Here is a 19,154-nt window from a genome sequence, read left to right on the forward strand (position 1 = left end):
ACCTTGGGACTTAAATTTTGTTCTACAGGGTCTTACTTCACCCCCCTTTGAGCCTGCAGCCACTTGCGATTTAAAATTCTTAACTTGGAAGACTGTCTCTTTAGTAGCCATCACGTCAGCCAGACGTATTTCGGAGCTTCAAGCTTTATCAATCAAACCCCCTTATTTGATTTTTCATAAGGACAGGGTTTCTCTCAGACCGAACCCCTCCTTTCTTCCCAGAGTGGCGTCAATCAGTAACCTTAACCAATCTATTGAAATGCCAGTGTTTTTTCCCCAGTTCTCAAACAAGGCAGAATTCAAATTTCATCAATTGGATGTACACAGACAATTACGTTTTTATTTGCACAGAACGAAAGACCTCAGAAAATCTGATCAATTGTTTGTTTCCTTTTCCGAAAACAGAATTGGGTCTCCTGTCTCCAAAGTCACGTTGTCCAGGTGGATCTCCAGTTGTATTTCTTTCATTTATTCCTCGGGGGGGGGGGGGTAAAGATTTACCGTTCCGGGTGAAGGCTCACTCTACTCGGTCTATATCTACGTCTACAGCCTTTCAGGCCAGATTGTCTATGGATGATATTTGTGCTGCAGCTACTTGGGCATCTCTTCACACCTTTGTTACTCATTACAAGTTGGATGTGGTATCTAGGGGCAGGTCTTCCTTTGGTTCCACAGTGCTCAGGAGTATTTTCCACTGAGCTTCCCAGGATTTAGGTGCTAGGGACGCTGTCCCATGGGTAAGATACATAACATCAAGAAGTTATGTACTCACCTTAACGTTCGATGTATGTAGTCCATCTCGCCTCACATTCTTACTTACCCCCCCTTCCCCCGTCCTGGAGGATCTGGAGGTTAGGTCTGGTTTCAGAGCTCCTTTCATTATTGGTTTGTTTTTTCTTCCTTAGGTGGTGTTATGCATGGAGAATGAGTGTTGGGGCTCGCAGCAAACTAGATCTGGGAATAGAGAGCAGCGCAGCATGGGATACCATCTTAGCCCAGCCAATAGAAAGACTTTGAGCTAAAAAAGTTGGCCAAGTCGGAGCCGACATTCGGCTCCGAACCCACGGGTAAGAATGTGAGGCGAGATGGACTACCATACATCGAACATTATGGTGAGTACATAACGTCTTGATTTAAGACCGTCTGGATCTCAGCAACCTAAATTAGTATGTCAAGAAGTCAAAGTTTCAGATGGTTACGGTCCAGTCCATTCTACCACTTCTATGCAAGGATGATTGGATGTGCTCTATAGATCTCAAGGATGCATACTGTCATATCAAAATAGAAAGGTACTATAGGAGACATCTACTGTTTTGTCTTGGAGCAAATTATTACCAATTCAGAGCACTGCCCTTTGGACTCACCACAGTTCCCCATCCCCAGTATTTACCAAGTGTGTGGCAGTTGTAGCAGCTCACCTGAGGCTGAAGGGATTCCAGGTTTTTCCATGTCTAGGCTATTGGCTCCTTACTGCACCAGTGAGGCATCAGCTACTACAAGCCAAGTATTACTTGGTTCAGATCTCCAATCCCCTTTGGCATTACAATAAATCTGAATCAAACCTGTTTCCAGTTCAGAATCTAGAGTTCATAGGAATGCAGCTGAACACTATTACTCAAATGACGTCTCTACCGCTACATCACATAATGTTGTTGAGACAACAAGTTCAGGACTTACTAGATCTTCCTTCCCATCCAGCGAGGTTGATACTTCGAGAGCTGGGCTCTGTTATCTGCTGTCATCCTACGCCCCTTGGCAAGGTTTTTTTATGCTGGTTCTACAATGGACCATGTCTGTTCATTTATCTTTTCTTTACCATGAGCTGTCTGTTCCTATCGGAGTAACTTCAGCCTGCAGACATTATCTGCAGTGGTGGATGCAGTCAGACGACCTATGTATGGGCAGACCATTTGCTCTTCCTCCTCCAGTAGCCACAGTGACCATGGATGTTTCCCATTTGGGGTGGGGGCATTACAAGGGAAAGATGGTCCAAGACACGTGGTCCTCTTCAGAGACCAAGTTGCATATCAGTGTCTTTGAGATGAGAGCAGTCCTATTGTTGCAAGTTTTTCAGGACATTCTTCCTCTGGGGACTACGACTATACATACTGACAGCATGTCAAGTGGTCTGGTACATCAACAAACAAGGCATAACCCAATACTACCCATTATGCAGAGACCCCATGAGAGTTTGGGAATGGGTGATCTCTTCAAGCTGCTTTCTAACTGCAACACATATTCCAGGGGAAACCATCATGTTGGCAGACAGACTCAGCAGGTCCATTCTGACTCCTCACGAGTGGTCAGTAACAGACAAGATTTTAAGCTGTGGGACCATCTTTGTTGCAGTATTTTTGCCTGTCCCCTAAACCACAAATGCAACAAGTACTTTGCTCTGATCCCCCTGGAGGAGTAGTCATCAGAGGATGCTGTAGTCCACAGTTGGCCCCCCAGGTCTCCTTTATGCTTAACCCCATCTACCCTTAATCCTGAAATTTTTACAGAAAGCAGGCAGGTTGAAGAGCTTAGTAATCCTCATTGCCCCCATCTGGCCTCATCTGGTATGGTTCCCTTTCCTGTGGTCTCACCTCAAGTATCCCCCATGGATACTAGATCCCATACAGGACCTCATTACTCGCCCATCAGAACACCAGCATCCCAGTCTCTAGACTCTCAGATTGACTGCATGGTTTCTCCACTTCCAGTGATTGTAAGAAAGTTCTGGCTTGCCTTCCCAGTCTGAAACATAATTTTGGCTTATCAAAAGGCATCCACTATAAAAGTCTGTGGACTCTTTCTCAGATCCTGTTTCGACCACCCTTCTTTTCCTTGGTATTTTTTTCAGGAAGGAGTCTGTTTATTTCTTCAAATTATTTAGGGCAAGTAGTTTCCAAAATTACTTTGGCCAAATGGATTACTGATTGTATTTCTCATGTTTAGTCTCAAAAAGGTACTGAAGTGCTGCTATTTTCAAAGACCCACTCTAGCAGATCTATGGCTACGTCATCTGTCGTTTTATTCTAGGGCCTCAATTGATGAAATCTGTGCTGCAGACACAATGTCAAAGACTCGTACTTTTGTATTGCACTACAAATTGGACATTATATCCAGAAGCAGGAGTTCTTTTGGCTGGACAATGCTCTGGCATATCCTTCCTTGAGGGCCACGCAAGAGTTGTGTAGCTGGAGACTCTGAACCCGTCAGTGAGGAAGAATGAAAAAGACATCATCCGATGTAAAAATTATGTACTTGCCATAACTTGGCATCTGTGTTATCCATTTTCATTCTTCCTTGTGTACTTCCCAACCATTCCCCCGCCTTGATTCTTTGAGAAGTCACCTAGAATTTATTGGAACCCATGGGTTCTAGGTTTGGGTCACAAAACTGTTTTTCTTCTTCTGTTCTGATCCTTTATTCTCTGGATTGTAGGGCAGCAGACTCTGAGGCATTAGGTAAGGTATGATGCAATATGGGAAGAGGGAAGAGCTTGACACTCTGATCCAGAAGTCTAGGAAATACTTATATATTTGGTCTGATTACCAGAACTTTAGGACACTCCTACTCTTTGCAGCCCTTTCCTTGCCTCAGATATCAGTAGTAAAACAAACAGAATAAAGGAAGAGAGGTCTGGGCCTCCTTCAGTTTCGCCACATAGCATGAGCAAGTTTGTGTTAGTATCATAGCTGACAAGTAGTGGTTTGTCTGAGAAATGTCTGTTGCATGTATTGTCTCTACTGATATATTCTCTGTTTTAGAGATCTTTCCAAAACCAATACCACCCTTGGGAACTTCACCACCAAGTGCACTCATGGCTGACTGATAAACCCCAAGGACTGCTATCACATTCAGTATCCTCTCTGCTTTGGGCCTTTACATACAGTTTACAACTGTAATTTGTTAACTCGTGTAGAAATGTTTCTTGTTTAAAGAAGAGACTTTATAACTTCGTGAGAAATAAAAAAAATATATCCTTGTTATAGGGTAGGGGATCTTTTTCTTATAATATGAGGAAGAGGATCCATTAACTAGTGAAGTGAGAGACTATTTTAAGAAAATGGACAAAAAAAGTTTGTAGACACTTCCTCGGCCAGATGGCATGAGGACTTTTCAACCCTGCCAGTTCTGAGGTTCTCAGGGCATCACTATGTAGATATAGCCCTCATAGGTAAGCCATTTGGCCTGATAGTCTGTAATATTTATATATATTTAATACCCAAACACTAACATTTAGTACCCAAATACTCTACCCAAACAGCAGAGACCTCCAAGTTAGAAGTGCACTCGACCACCACAACACACTAATCACGAGACACACAACTCTTCTTAACAGTGTGCCACTCAACCAAAGACCCTAAGGCAAAACAACATACCCAACACACTAGTTAAGGTGACTCTATAGTGAGGCACACTGATGTCCCACTCACTAGGTTGAATAAGGAGAAAGTAACAGTCAGCTGCCTGTCAGGCATCAGGATCCACCACACACTCAGGTCCTTCAATAACAGGTACAAATATAACTCTGTCATTGTACATGTCGGTGTGAATGACCTGAGATGTACCTCCCCGGACTACATGAAAGAGACATGGAGGAGCTCTCGAATTATGTAGCCCAGGTGGGCTTGACCCTGGCCCTGAACAGCGTCCTACCATCACCCAGAAAGATACCACAGTACAAGCAGAAAATGATTTCAACAATTGGCTAAGTTTCTGGTGTCATTTTAAGGGGATCCAGTATCTGTCTGCCTGGGATGACATGATTGACAGACCTCGATACTTTGCCAGAGATGGCCTGCATCTGTCACCCGTGGGTTTCCAGATGCTGGCCAAGGCTCTTGCCACCATTATAGTGCCTTTTTTAGGTAGTGTTCCAAAGACCAAATTACCACTGTAACAGCTACAAACAAATGCAGTCTGAAGGCCGTGCTGCTCAGTGCTAGAAGTCTAAATCAAAATGCACTCGCTCGAAGCACTCCTTAAAATGGAGAACATAGACATTTGTGCCATAACAGAGACCTGGTTCAAGGCAGCAGAAAACACCCCTGCACTACCAGGCTGTAACTCATTCCACACCTTTCTGCCTCAGAACTTGGTCTGAAGCTCCAAAGCCGGTGGTGTTTCCATATTCATAAGGGTGACACACCTCCAGACTGGTTGCCCAACATAAAGCATCTGAGATACTTCAGGTGCAGCTAACATTGGGTAAGACAGCGATTCAGGTCATAGCTTGCTGTAGGTCCCCAACTATGTCCCAAGACTCTTACTTCCACGTTCCTAAGCACCCTGGGGAATATTAGGGTCCAACCTAACACTGTCATACTGGGCAACTTCAACTACCCCTCAATTAACTGGGAAAACTACTCCTGTACCAATACACTTGCCCAACATTTCCTGGAATTCATTAATTCCAATGCCCTGGGACCAGCTCGTTCTTGCCCCCATTAGAGCTAGCAACATCCTTGACCTGGCCATTACTAACATGGGCGACCGTTGCTCTACACCAGTAGTCAACTCCTCCCTGCTTAGATCTGGCCACAAACTAATCACCTTGGAAATCCACATCCCTCCCACCACCCCCACCGCAAAGGGTAACCACCATAAAAAACTTCTCCAAAGCTAACTTTGGGCCCCTAAAAACAGAGGTGGCTAACTTCACGGCACCCATGTAAATGGACAATAGTTGCATGACCGCTGAATCATACACCAGTGCACTGTACAAACACGTACACAAATGCATAGATCTTGCCATACCCAGTAGAACCAAGACACACACTTCCAAAAAAAAAAAGGAAGCCAATCTGGTGGTCCCCTGCCATAAACAATCTCTATAACAGAAGGAGGAAACTGATGTGGAATAAGGTTAAGTCCCAAGACTGGAAAAACTCCCTTATCAGCCTCAACAAAAAGTTGAGATCCCTCATCAAATCCTCTAAAGCTAGCTATGAAAACAGAATTGCAGCAGATAAAGAGAACCACAATGCCTTCTATAGTTATTTAAAGAATCTCCATGGCAATAGCCAGATTTGCTCTGAGCTACTGCACAATGGTACCTCCTGTACCAAGCCAACAGATATTGCCAGTATACTGGCTGACAGATTCAGTGCCAACTTTACCCCCCCAAAGGACCAATCACACTGCTGCACAGGTTAAAACAGCATTGTCCAAGGCCAGGAATACAGTTTCTATGGGACCTGACAATATCCCTGGCTGTGTTCTACATGAACTACAGAGTGGAGTGGCACCTCACCTGCGTGCCCTGTTCAGTCACAGCCTCATCTCAGGCTTTGTCCCTACTGAATGGCGCACTGCTACAGTCATCCCTCTCCACAAAGGAGGAGCAACTACAGACCCTGGGAATTATCGCCCCATTAGCCTGACGAATCTGATATGCAAAGCTATGAGATGCATCATAATGGACCTAATAAATAAAGGCTATAGGGAGTCTCCAGACTCTCGATCCCACACACTTTGATTTTGTGAAAGGCAGATCATACTTGGTCAACTTCTTTGAGTCTGTCACCAGAGCTGTGGATGAAGGCAAGGTGGTTCATACAGCCTACCTTGATCTGGCCAAGGCCTTTGATACCATTCCCCACTCAGGAATCATAGAAAAACTCACTAAGCTAGGCATCAACCCCTGTATCAGTAGGTGGGTTGCAAACTGGCTCACTGGTAGAACCCACAGTGTGAAAGTAGCTGACTCCAAGTCAGATTGCCGACCAGTCACGAGTGGAGTCCCACAGGGTTCTGTCCTGGATCCTCTCCTGTTTGGTATCTACTTCTCTGAAGTCCAGGCCAACACGAGGGGACTCTGGCTGACAAAGTTCACAGACGTTTGAAAGCTGGGAGCTATTGCTAACTTCCCAGGTGATGTTGACATCCTACAGAAAGGCCTCACTGAGACCAGCAACTGGTGTCAGAACCATAGCCTTAAGCTCAATGCCATAAAATGTGTCATCATCCCCTTTGGGAAATACCCGGTTCCCATGAAATTACCACACCGATGGTAGTCCACTGAACACAGAAGGTTATAAGAGATCTGGGAACACAAGTTGACAGCGACCTCTCTTTTGACCACCACATTGCCACAGTGGTCAGAAAATCGTATGTGGCACGTCTCATTACTAAGGGTTTTGCGTCCAGGAAGAAAGAGGTCATTGTCTCCCTCTACTCTTCCCTCATTAGGCCATCATTAAGTACAATGCCCCATTTGGCATGTACCTCTCAAAACACCAGCAACAACTGGAGAGGCTGCAAAAGCACCTCACAAAGAGGATCCTAGGCCTTAAACATTTGTCCTATATGGACAGACTCAAAAAAAAAAAAATATTCTGTCTCACATCGCCTACTTAGAGGCAATCTCTGCTTGACTTACAAAGTCATATCTGACCTAGCTCTGTTAGAAATGCTATATCTAAAGAAATCCCAATCCCTCAACACCACACGCTCCAGAGACTTCATCCTCATTACCACAATCAACAGAACATGCTGGAGGGACAGGTTCATAACCCAGAGACTGCCCATGCTATGGAATAGACTTCCCATGCATGTCAAGCAGAGCCCATCACTGGCCCTCTTCAAGAGAAGTCTTGATGAGTGGATGGGAAATAGAAAATTCACCCCAGGTATCACTCCAGTGGCTCTACTCGACACTGGCACTGGGGATTAAGGTCGGGTGGCACGATGCCAGGGTAATACTATGGGCTAGGCTTGTAAAGGCTCCAGGGCCATTAGCCTAGTTCACACCTATGAACCTGTATGTGTGTATGTATATGTGTTTGTGTGTGTGTATGTATGTGTGTATAGGTGTATATATATATATATATATATATGTATGTGTATATATGTGTATATATATGTATATATATATATATATATATATATATATATATATGTATATATATATATATATATATATATATATATATATATATAGGATCCAGGCACATGCTCGACTAGCATATGTCCGAATCACAAAACATCAAACACACACAAACGAAAGCGCTCAACATAGTCAAGCGCTTCTGTGTATGTGTGCCTGTTTAGTAGATTGGACTACAGTGCGTGTAAGGGAAAATTTCCTTTTTCCCACTGTAGTGCGATCTCGGAGTGAGAATAATAAAGTGGGAGGTGCAGGGGGTTAAAGCCCCCCTGCAGAAACATAGATTTTTTTTTTGAACTACACATACACGGAAGCGCTTTTCAATGTTAAGTGCTTTCGTGTATGTGTGTTCGATGTTTTGTGATTCGGACATATGACAGCCAAGCATGTGTCCTAGACCCATATATATATATATATATATATATATATGTGTGTGTGTGTGTGTGTGTGTGTGTGTGTGTGTATATATATATATATATATATATATATATATATATATATACACACACACACAAATATATATATGTGTGTGTGTGTATATATATATATATATATATATATATATATATATATATATATATATATGTGTGTGTATATATATATATATATATATATATATATATACACACATGTATGCATATTAACAACTGGAAGTGTCACTTCTTCCAGGCATTCTTGACTCATTTTTGCATGAACTTTTGGTCTTGAAGAAACGACTCCACCAATCCATGTTGGAGTCGCAACAGACTCCTGTACTGATCCCAGGAACAGCCACTGCCATACTTGGAGTTTAATGGGTAGAGGGGGATTGGAAGCAGATTGCCAGACCTAACATATGCATGTGCAAACATCTATGTACATTTTGAAGACTGTCCGTTGACTTGCCGCATATCTTCGGAATGTGAAAAGAAACTGCAGTACCTGGAGAAAACCTACACAACCACAAAGAGTTCATACAGACTGTGCACAGAAGGCATTTCAGCAAAGACACCAACCAGGGAGCTTTTAAATGCGAGGCTACAATGCCACCTGGAGGAGAGGTTACTTTCTCTGTTTTAGGCCCTAAACTGAAATCCTTTGAGCCCCTCTAATTCCACCAGGTAGGCCTGGATACTTGTAACATTGGTTCCACCTGCTCTTGTCTATATACTTTTCAACTTTGATTGCAGGATGTTTGCCAATGAATGTGTGGCTGTTTGGCAGAGAATTCATTTGGAGCTTCTACATCATGGAGAGCCATTTACTGTACTAAAAATAAATAAAAAAAAACTTCACCAAAGCCCTTATCCAGCTCTAACATGGTAAAGTAGAAAGAGGACATAAACTTTGTCCCCCCAAATCCCTACTGCTTGTTGACAAGTTTCCCCCATTGGGTTCTCTCCAGTGGATGCATCCTTTAGGAAAATGTTGAATTGATATGGAACAATTTTGTATGGGAACTGAAGAATCTTCCTAGTTCACACAAGTTATGCCTGGAATTATTGGGGATTAGGGAACTCAAGTCTTACAGACACCACTCCCCATAAGTAATTTAAGCATTGGAAGATTCCTTTGAAAACCTCTTATTGGAGCGTGACTATAAACCGTAAGCACATGGGAAACATGAATGTTGAATTGAAGAGAAGTTCAAGTGTCAATGCAAGAACCCGGTCACCAATGTATAAGCCATTATTAGACTGATATATATAAACCACCACAGCAGGATCCAGGAAAACAACTTTTAGTAAAATTACATTTATCTGATGCTTTAGCTAGAGGTGTCAAAGGAATAAGAAACTTAGATTAAAAAACAGAAGTATTAAATGGCATCCAGGTTCAGAACAGCAATGTAAAAACAATAAGCCAGTTTAGCAAAATGCTTTTCCTGGAATACTCACTTTCTTAATGCTTTCAGTGTGTTGAATTTTAAATTGAGCACAGTTTCTTTTCAAAGTAAAGAATGTATAATTTTGTAATCTGCATCATAAATATCATACCTGTCCAAAGAAATGGCTTTCAGCAGGCTACAGTTATTTTCTAATGCTGTGTTTAATGCTTATGGTTTTCATCTGTTTTACTGTACTGAAGGTTCTCATTGAGCAGTGCTTTTATTTTATTGAAAGTTTTGTACTAAATCCTGCTGTGTTATGTTATGAGTTTGTCTTCTTGCCTGCTGTAGATAACCTGGTCGCTGATCCTACTGTCTTCCCTTTGAATGGTGCCAGAGGATCACAACTGATGCTAGTCAGTATAGCTGTAATAAATAAGTATTGTATTCTAGGTAATTTCAGAAAGAAAGTTTACACTTAAGTTACCTTGGCCATTGGGACAGTGAGTTGTTTGATGAACAAGCCCCATTTTCAAAGAGGTATTATCAAATATGTAGCGGTCATGTGCACAGAGATTTTCTCAGAGTCTGTCACAAATAGTGACATTTCTGGCCAGCAGCAAAGGCTTGCAAGTTGGTTCAAACTCAAAGTATGTGATTTACTGTTGCAGTAGCCTTTTTCCAAAGATCTGCTGCAAATGTGAAGTATACTTATACAACCATACTTTCATGCAATTGATAAGGTCAGCGTTTCTGGGGTCTTTGGTGTCTTATGCTTTGGAGAAGCCCTGAAAACTTCTGACACACTTTTGTTTTTCAGGCATCTTTTTTGCCCCACCGAGAGTTTGCCCCAGTCTTCAATGTTTTTGTTTTTCTCATTAATGGGAGTTGAGGGCATAAAAATGAAAATGTACATAGTTTGTTGTTTTTTGAATGTTTTAATTAAAATGAATTTCGGAAAATATGATACAAATCTAAACAGTCTAAAAGCTGCGATTGCATATAAGAGTAGCATCCCAAATACTGTACGTGTGTAAGTAGCAAGTTGGAAACATATGTTCCAAAAAACTGTCATGTAGAAAATATGAAACTGTTGGCAATTTATCAGAATGATTGTATTATCATTTTTACTATGGAGTGTGAATGGCATTGTAGGTATGGAAAAGAAGCAAAGGGTTATATTAAGTCTAGGGTACAAATAGCACTATTACAGGTGACAGAATTGAAAATGTGAATCTGGCAAAGAAAAGATTTCTAAATAGTTATTCATCAGAGTATCAAGGTCAAAAGAATAGGGAGTAATAGTACTTGATTGCAAGAGGGGCTCAAGTAGTGATAGATGAGGAAAGGAAAGACAACAGGTGTAGATTTCTGGTAATAAGGAGTTGTTGGCAAAGAAGGAGCTTCATTGCCATGTTTTGTATTCCACCAAAACTACTGTAAGTGAGCTTAAGTGAATTATTGGAAAAGTAATCATCTTCCAGTGGGGAATATTGCTCATGGGTTGGGACTGCAACCGGATATGCACTAGTAAAGATGTATCAAGGGAACTTAGAAGGGAAAATATGACAAGGTAAGATTTCTTTAGAAATGTATGATAGGATTTAGGATGGAAGATGCGACATTACTGGCAGGTACAGACAAAATTTACACATTATTTGTCAAGGTACAGTAACTGATCTTGATTGGACAGAAACTGTTCAAAACAAAGGGGCCGGTTGAGTTTGGAACGATGTTCAAAACTAAAAACACTGCAAAGGTATCAACCATATGGACGTTAAGAGATCATCGGGCAAACTATACACACAGAAAAGAAAAATACTAGAATAGCAAAGCAGTTTCGTTCTTAAACATGTTAGAACTTCATCAGAGGTAAACCAGACCTTCGTTTAAATTGTGCCAAAAAAAAAAAATCAAATGATTAGTCAGCTGACAGCCAATCTAAAACTTACAAAACAAAATGCATCAATAAATGTCAATTACTAAACTTTAAAAAAAAAATAAATAAAAAAACAAAAAATAAATTAAAAATATAATTTTTTCAAATTTTCTGTGCTTTAAGCAATTTGTTTAATATTAATATAACCCTGGACACCTATTGGCTGACAGTAGCATCTGCCCATTTACTTCTTTACATTCAAGTAATGTGTTAGTATTTCCCCATTGTGGTTCCTTATCAGTATAGTTTAATACAAAGAAACCTAACTTTTTGAAAACGCCATTAACTGCAGCATGTTTTGCTAAGGTGTTATTTTTCTCTAATTTAATGGCTAAAAGATATTCATAAATTCTGTGTGAAAGTGTTTTGATTCATCTTGTCTAGATAGAAGCTTTCATAACTTTCAGACAGTGCTAAGTAGACACATTTTCAGATTCGCATGTAAACCTGCTTTTTGCCCAAATTTCTTTGCCAGTATGCTTCAAGATAACACAGAACCCTTCAGTAATAGATCAGCAGTCCTTGCAGTGTGTTGACACCGAAGCATTCCTACATGAGATGGGGGGGGGGGGTTTCTAGCAACCTCGATCTGCTTTCAAATAATAATTTTAGTTTTCTTGTATATAAAATTTGGATGTTTATGTAGTCCAATCTCGCCTACATTCTTACCCGTGGGTTTGGAGCCGAACCTCAGCTCCGACTCGGCCATACTCTAGCTCGAAGTCTTTCAATTGGTTGGGCCAAGAGGTATCCCATGCTGCACTTCTCCCTTTTCCCATATCTCGTTTGCCGCTCATAAAGCTCAGACGTGGTCTCGTTCTTGGCTGTGGCGAAGTATAACTTTTCGTCGTCTTTGACCAGATTTGTTGCTCCAAAAGCTATTTTTACAGCTAGGTGTGTGTTTTTGGTTTGTAGAAGCTTTTTTGTGCGGCCTTTGTTTTGGTATTTGTCTTGGTATCCTGCAGCTGTCTCCCAACAGGCTAGGCCCGTTTCAGTTACAGGACCTAGTCCTCCCTCCATTTGTTATCTGTTTCCCTTCTGTGTTCGTTTTTTTTTTTTTTAGGTACCCTATCCCTCCGGGCTAGGGCCATTTAAGTTAGAGGACCTAGTCCTTCCCTTGTTTCCTGTCTGGGCCATTTGAGTTAGAGGTCCTTGTGTGGTGTCTGCAGTTTAAAGTCTAGTTCTCGCGCTTTGTTGCTGGTGTCAGGTTTGTCAGTTGTGTTGTGTCTAGTGTCCTGCCGATCATGTCTAAGGATACAAAAGAACATAAGCCTTTGGGCTTCAAGAAATGTAGTAAATGTGGATACAAGATGTCGATTATTGATGGGCACTCTGTGTGCGTTTATTGTTTGGGGGCTATCCACCTTCAAGAATCTTGTGCGTTCTGTCACGCATTCAGCCCTTGTGTTCTTCAAGAAAGGAAGAACAAACTAATTCTTAAAGGTTTACTGAAACCCTCTTTCGAGGAAGATTTGGAGAGGTCTTCTAGTGCTAAGTCCTCTCCCTCTAAAAGAGACAAAACCTCCAAAGCAAAAAAATGCTCTCTGGCTCCGTCAGTCTTATCAGAGCCTCCGGAGAAAGTTACTAAGTCTACTGTGGCATCCTCGGCTCCACTGTCTTCGGTGCCGAAGGAAGTTGGTGAATTGACAGAACCTTCATCAGCTCCCAGTCTCTCGGAGCTGGTGATGGAGATGCTAGTTCGGAGCCGGTCTCCAGTTTTTAGACCAGTTTCTCCTCCTCGCAGGTCTCCTCCTGAGAGGAGGTCTAGATCTCCTACCTTGTCCTCTAGGTCCTCCAGGACCCTCTCTGATGTGGATAGAGTGGTGCAGAGACTGCTCCAGTCACTGGTGCTGGCTAAATTGCTTTCGGCTTCAGCCCAGTCGGCTCCGGAGCCCGTCACCCATCCATCCGTCGATAGATCCTCCTCCGAGCAAATCTCAGCCTTCGGAGCCAGAGTTGTCGGTGCCGTCTGATGCTTCTAGGTCGGCACCGGTAGCCCATCCTGGATTCTCAGCTCCGATCTCAGCTCCGACCATGTCGGCTCAGTCCACGGGGTCCAGGACTCATGGTTCCTCGGTCGGACCCGAGGGGCAGTCACGGGACACTCTTAGGCTCCTAGCCTCCCTCTCGGTGCTTCGGCTTGGGTGAGCCTGACCCTTGCTTTGGCTTCAGACCTTGTACCTTCTGCTCCGAGGTCTTCCTCGGTTGGTAAATCTTCGGAGCCGGGGGGAACCAGCTTTCGAGGTCATGCAGAGCGTGCTGGCCAGGTCCTCAGCTGCATCATACAGCACTGACACTCTACCCCCTCTAGCTCCGGTATCGGTCTCTGATCACCCCCTGTCCTTGGACAGCGGAGAAAGTACAGTTTTGTACCTACCATAAATGTAGATGTTCGAGGATCCACATTGCTGCAGTCCTAACTATTGGGTAGTCCGCTGTCCAGTCGGCCCGAATACCAAAGTATATGGCTGACGTCGGTCACGGCGCATTAGACTGGCGTCAGTACGTCAGGGTACTAATGCGCATGACCGACGTCATATCCTCAGTCTTTTCTTGCCCCAGATGTCAGAAGACCCTAAAAAGACAAGGCCAACACCAAAACACACCAAACATACCTGCACCAAAAACATATACAATATATACAAAGGTACCAGAATATAATCTCACCTACACAACCACCCCTAAACACAGAGGGGAAGGAGGGAGGGTAAATTGGACTGCAGCAATGTGGATCCTCGAACATCTACATTTATGGTAGGTACAAAACTGTACTATGTTCTTCATTCCACATTGCTGCAGTCCTAACTATTGGGTAGAATCCCAAAGCAGAGGTAAGGGAGGCTGGCAAATCATAAGGAAGCAGGAGCTGATAACATGCCTTGCAAAATAGCTGTGGCAAAACCAGCCCTAGACTTAGAGTAGAGAGGAAGGTGGTAATGCTTAGAGAAAGTATGCACTGAACTCCAAGTAGCTGCCTACAAAATATCCTTAGTTGCCACCCCCCTTAGAAATGCTGTTGAAGTGGCAGTAGCCCTAGTGGAATGAGGCCTAATCCCAGCTGGAATCTCTTTGCCATGATGGGAATAACAAAATGCAATGCAAAACCCAATCCACCTAGAAATAGTTTGTTTTGACACAGGCTTGCCCTCTTGCTAACTCAAAGCAAAAGAAACAAACAACTGCTGAGACTTTCTAAAATCCTTAGTCCTGCTTAAATAATAACGCAATTGCCTGTGTACATCTAAAGTGTGCAAAATCTTTTCCCCTTTATTTTGGGGATCTGCATAGAAAGTAGGCAAATGAATAGTTTGGTTTAAAGCCACACTAGAAACCACCTTAGGCATAAAGGAAGGATTAGTACGTAATGATACCCTATCCTTATGAAAAATCAAAATAGGCTCAACCGCCATAAGGGCCTGTAACTCAGAAACCCTTCTTGCAGAAGTAATGGCCAACAAAAAAGCAGTCTTCCATGACAAGTATTTCAGGTCAGCAGTAGCTGCAGGCTCAAAAGGTTGTAGAGTAAGTTTCTCCAACACAAAATTGAGATCCCAAGCAGGAGTAGGAGCTCTACGTGGGGGTCTTATATTCTTTGCCCCTAAGAAATTGCTTGAATAAAGGATGTGAAAACAATGGTGGGTCACAATCATAGTGAGCTGAAATTGCTGCAGCATGAATCTTAATGGAAGAGAAAGACAAACCTTTGTCCAATAACTCAGTAAGATATTGAAGAGCCACACTCAAATTAGGCTCTGAAATCTCCAAATTCTGTGCTGCAGTCCAAAACAAAAATCTCTTCCATTTTTCTGCATACACTTTCCTTGTACTAGGTCTTCTGGCTTCCATAATCACATTTAAAACCTGTTGAGGAAGTTGAGACCTGCTGTCTTTCAAAGCCGAATATGCCAGGCTGTTAGATGAAGAGTTTGAAGCTTGACATTGAGCAGATGACCATCCCTCTGAGACAATAGGTGTGGAATCAAGGGTAAAGGCCATGGAGGCTTCCTTACCAGACTCCTCAGTAATGGGTACCAGTGCTGCCGAGGCCAATCTGGAGCTATTAAAATCATCCTTGGCTTGTCCTGTCTGACCTTTAGAAGCACCTTTGGGAGAAGAGGCAGAGGTGGAAAAGCATACACATGAAGATTTTTCCAACTGAAAGAAAGAGCATCCACTTTCCAAGCTGTGTGATGAAATTCCTTCGTGCAAAACTTTGGCAGCTGGTGGTTTAGTGGAGAAGCGAACAGATCTATGTCTGGAGTTCCCCATGACACTGTCAATTTTTGAAATACATGAAGATCCAGTTTCCACTCGTGGGGATCCATGATTTGTCTGCTTAACACATCTGCTAAGGAGTTCTGTGCTCGGCAGAAACCTTGCCTGAAGAGTTAGTTGCAAGCTGAGCGCAGTCTCCCATAAAATCATTGCTTGCCTGCACAATGGGTAAGAATGTGTTCCCCCTTGTTTGTTGATGTACCACATGACAGTTGTGTTGTCTGTTAGAATCAACACCTGCCCTGGAAGAAGTAACTCCTTGAAAGCCATTAATGCAAACTGGACTGCTAACATCTCTTTCATGTTGATATGTAGATGCTGTAGTCTGGCAGGCCACTTGTCTTGTATCCACTTTCCATCTAGATGAGCTCCCCAAGCAATGTCTGAGGCATCTGTCGTTAGAATCTGACTTGCCTCTGGCCGGGTCACAGAGAGTCCCTTGTTTAGGTGACATTCCTGAGCCCACCACAAAAATTCCTTTTGAATGCAAGGTATTATTTGAATGACAGTGTCCAAATCCTGGCAGTGCTGTGTCCATAGATTTTGAGATACCATTGTAGCTTCCTCATATGCAGTTTGGCATTGGGAAGCACCAGAATACAAGATGCCATGAACCCTAAGGCTTGAAGGACTGTCCTTGCAGTCAGCCCGGACTGAAGAGATAATTGATGGAAGTAACTGGAAAGATTCTTTTGTTTGTCCGGGGTTAGAAAGGCCATCTGGGCTGCTGTATTCAGTCTCACACCCAGAAAGCACATGTCTTGAGAGGGTACTAGACTGGACTTTATTTCGTTCACAGAATACCCTAGGCATCTTAGCACTGCTATGACATATTCCAAATGCTGTAGAAGGTCTTCCTTTTCTTGAGCCAGAATCAGGCAGTCGTCCAAGTAAGGATAGATTTGAATTCCTTTTAGCCTGAAGTAAGCTATCACTGGAGCCAGAACCTTTGTGAATACTCTGGGCGCAGTAGATATGCCAAAGGGCAATGCAGAGAACTGATAATGAAAATTTCCAGCTCGAAAACGCAGATACTTTCTGCAACTTAGTCTTATAGGCACATGAAGGTAAGCTTCCTTGAGATCTAAAGTTACCATCCAGTGATCTTTGCCCAGTAGAGGTAAAAGCTGTTGTAACGTCAACATTTTGAACTTTGGAATGTCCAGATAAGTGTTGAGGATAGATAAATCCAAAATTGGTCTCCACGTGTTCCCCTTCTTTGGTACTAGGAACAGGCGAGAATAAAATCCTAGGCCCCTTTCTGGCATAGGAACTGACTGAATGGCTCCTATTTGGAGTAACAGAGAAATTTGTCTGCGAGCCTCTGTTCTTTGTAGAGGAGGAATGTCTGGCATGCCTTTGAAAGGAGGCAAGGTATGGAAATAAAACCTGTAACCGTGGTGAATGATATCCAGAACCCATTTGTCTTGGGTAATTAAATCCCAATTTTCTTTGAAAAGAGACAGTCTTCCTCCTAGAGGTGCCGCCAGGCTTAGAAGGTACTGGCAGCTGAAAAGGCAGGTCATTGGGTCTGCTTACGAAAGGACTGACCCCTGCCCTCACCAGAAGTCTGAGCAGGTGAACTCCTGTCCTAGGCCTAAAAGAACCTTGAGCTCTGCCCCTACCACGTCTAGACCTACCCCTAGACTGGGAATCATAAGCAGGATAAGTCCACCCCTTAGTAGGCCAATTTCTACTAAACTTGGAGGCTGCACCTGCAAAAATCCTTAACAGTTTGCATAGACTTAGCCTTGTCCTCCATTTTCTTTAAAACTGCTTCCACAGGCGAACCAAACAACACATCAGACTGTAAAGGAGCATCCAAAATCCTTGTCTTAACATGCTCAGCTAAGTTCTGATCTCTCAACCAGGCGTGCCTACGAAGAACAGAACCAGTGGCAGCCACCCTGGAGGAGGCCTGCACAGCATCAAAACCACATTGCAAGGAATGTTTACCCACTTGTTCAGACACATGAACTAAATCCTGCAACTCTGTACACTCAATACCTTCCGCCAGAGCATCCACCTTAGATTTCAACTGTGAAAGAAGATAATTCTGATATTTTAACATGTGAAACTGACAATTCAACGCCCTCATGGCTAAAGTGGAAGAAGTATACACTTTCTTTCCCCATCTATCCAAAGCCCTTGGCTCTTTATCAGGAGGGACAGGATTTTTAACAACTGAGGCCTTCACACCTTTAGGCCCCTGAGAGACAGTTTCCGGGTCTGCCCTAGGACTCTTAAAAAGATACTTATGAGCGTCAGGCACCCTATAATACCTATCCGGTTTAACTGGGGCAGGAGGCAAAGAACCAGGATTCAGGGAAGCCTCTGCAAAAACATCTTCCACCACATTCAAAACAGGAGGTATAGCTAAAGGCCTATGCTGGGGTAAAAACAAGAATTCCCTAAGCCTTTTCCTGGAATCAGAGAAATCTTGCCCTTCCCATTTAAAATGCTCCCTCATGGAATGCAGAGTCTCTGAAAATGAAAAATCCTCAGGAGGAGAAGCTGAAGGAGTAGAATCATCCACATCAGAATCAGAATAAGGAGGGTACTCCTGCAAGTCTTCAGTCAAGACTCAGAAGCATCCGAGCATTGCTCAAAACTCTCAAACTCAGGTTCCACCCTAGGCCTCTTATCAGGAGGGGGCATAGAACCCCTTATCATAGTAATCAAATCCTCTGCCATTTTAAGCATATGTTTCTTAGGCAAAGACCCTGAGGCACTAGGAGAAACCCCCACCGAAGCAAAACTTGGCCTGCCCTCAAAGAAGCCTTGGAAACAGAAGGGGAGGCTCTAACCACCTTAGGAAGAGAAGGAAGAACAGCCACCTGAGAAGCCCCCTCAGCCTGGCCTACTTCCTGAGAGGAAACATCCTGTAACAGTAAAGTCTCTCCCTGAGACTCCAAAGAAACACCTGGCAAAACCTCTGGCTCCACTGAGCCCTCTAAAGAACCGACGTCTGGGACTGTCGGTTCTTCCACTCTAGGCTTTGCTGCTTTGTCCTTGCGTTTTTAGTCGAAGCGGCCGGGGCATCCGTCGGCATTTTATAATTACAACGCTTCCCAAACACTAACCTGGCACAGTCTAACCTTCTCTTAATAGTGCGTTTGTTAAATCTAGCACAAGAGCGGCATCCAACAACGTCGTGCTCAGGCCCTAAACAAGGTATACACAAAGTATGGTAATCCCTATGAGGTATCCGTTTCCCACAAGAAATACAGTTATTCACTTTTTCTGACATCCGG

The 19,154-nt window shown here is 43.1% G+C and overlaps 1 protein-coding gene across 1 annotated transcript in view; it reads right to left on the reverse strand.

Annotated features, from left to right (window-relative positions):
• The window catches only part of TAF5 (TATA-box binding protein associated factor 5), a gene marked incomplete in the record, with an annotated part of 1,092,036 nt that overhangs the window by 379,243 nt on the left and 693,639 nt on the right, over positions 1–19,154 (reverse strand).

Source organism: Protopterus annectens, chromosome 14.part0, assembly GCF_019279795.1.
Source record: "Protopterus annectens isolate FY-2018-M chromosome 14.part0, PAN1.0, whole genome shotgun sequence".
Classification (NCBI taxonomy): domain Eukaryota; kingdom Metazoa; phylum Chordata; order Ceratodontiformes; family Protopteridae; genus Protopterus; species Protopterus annectens.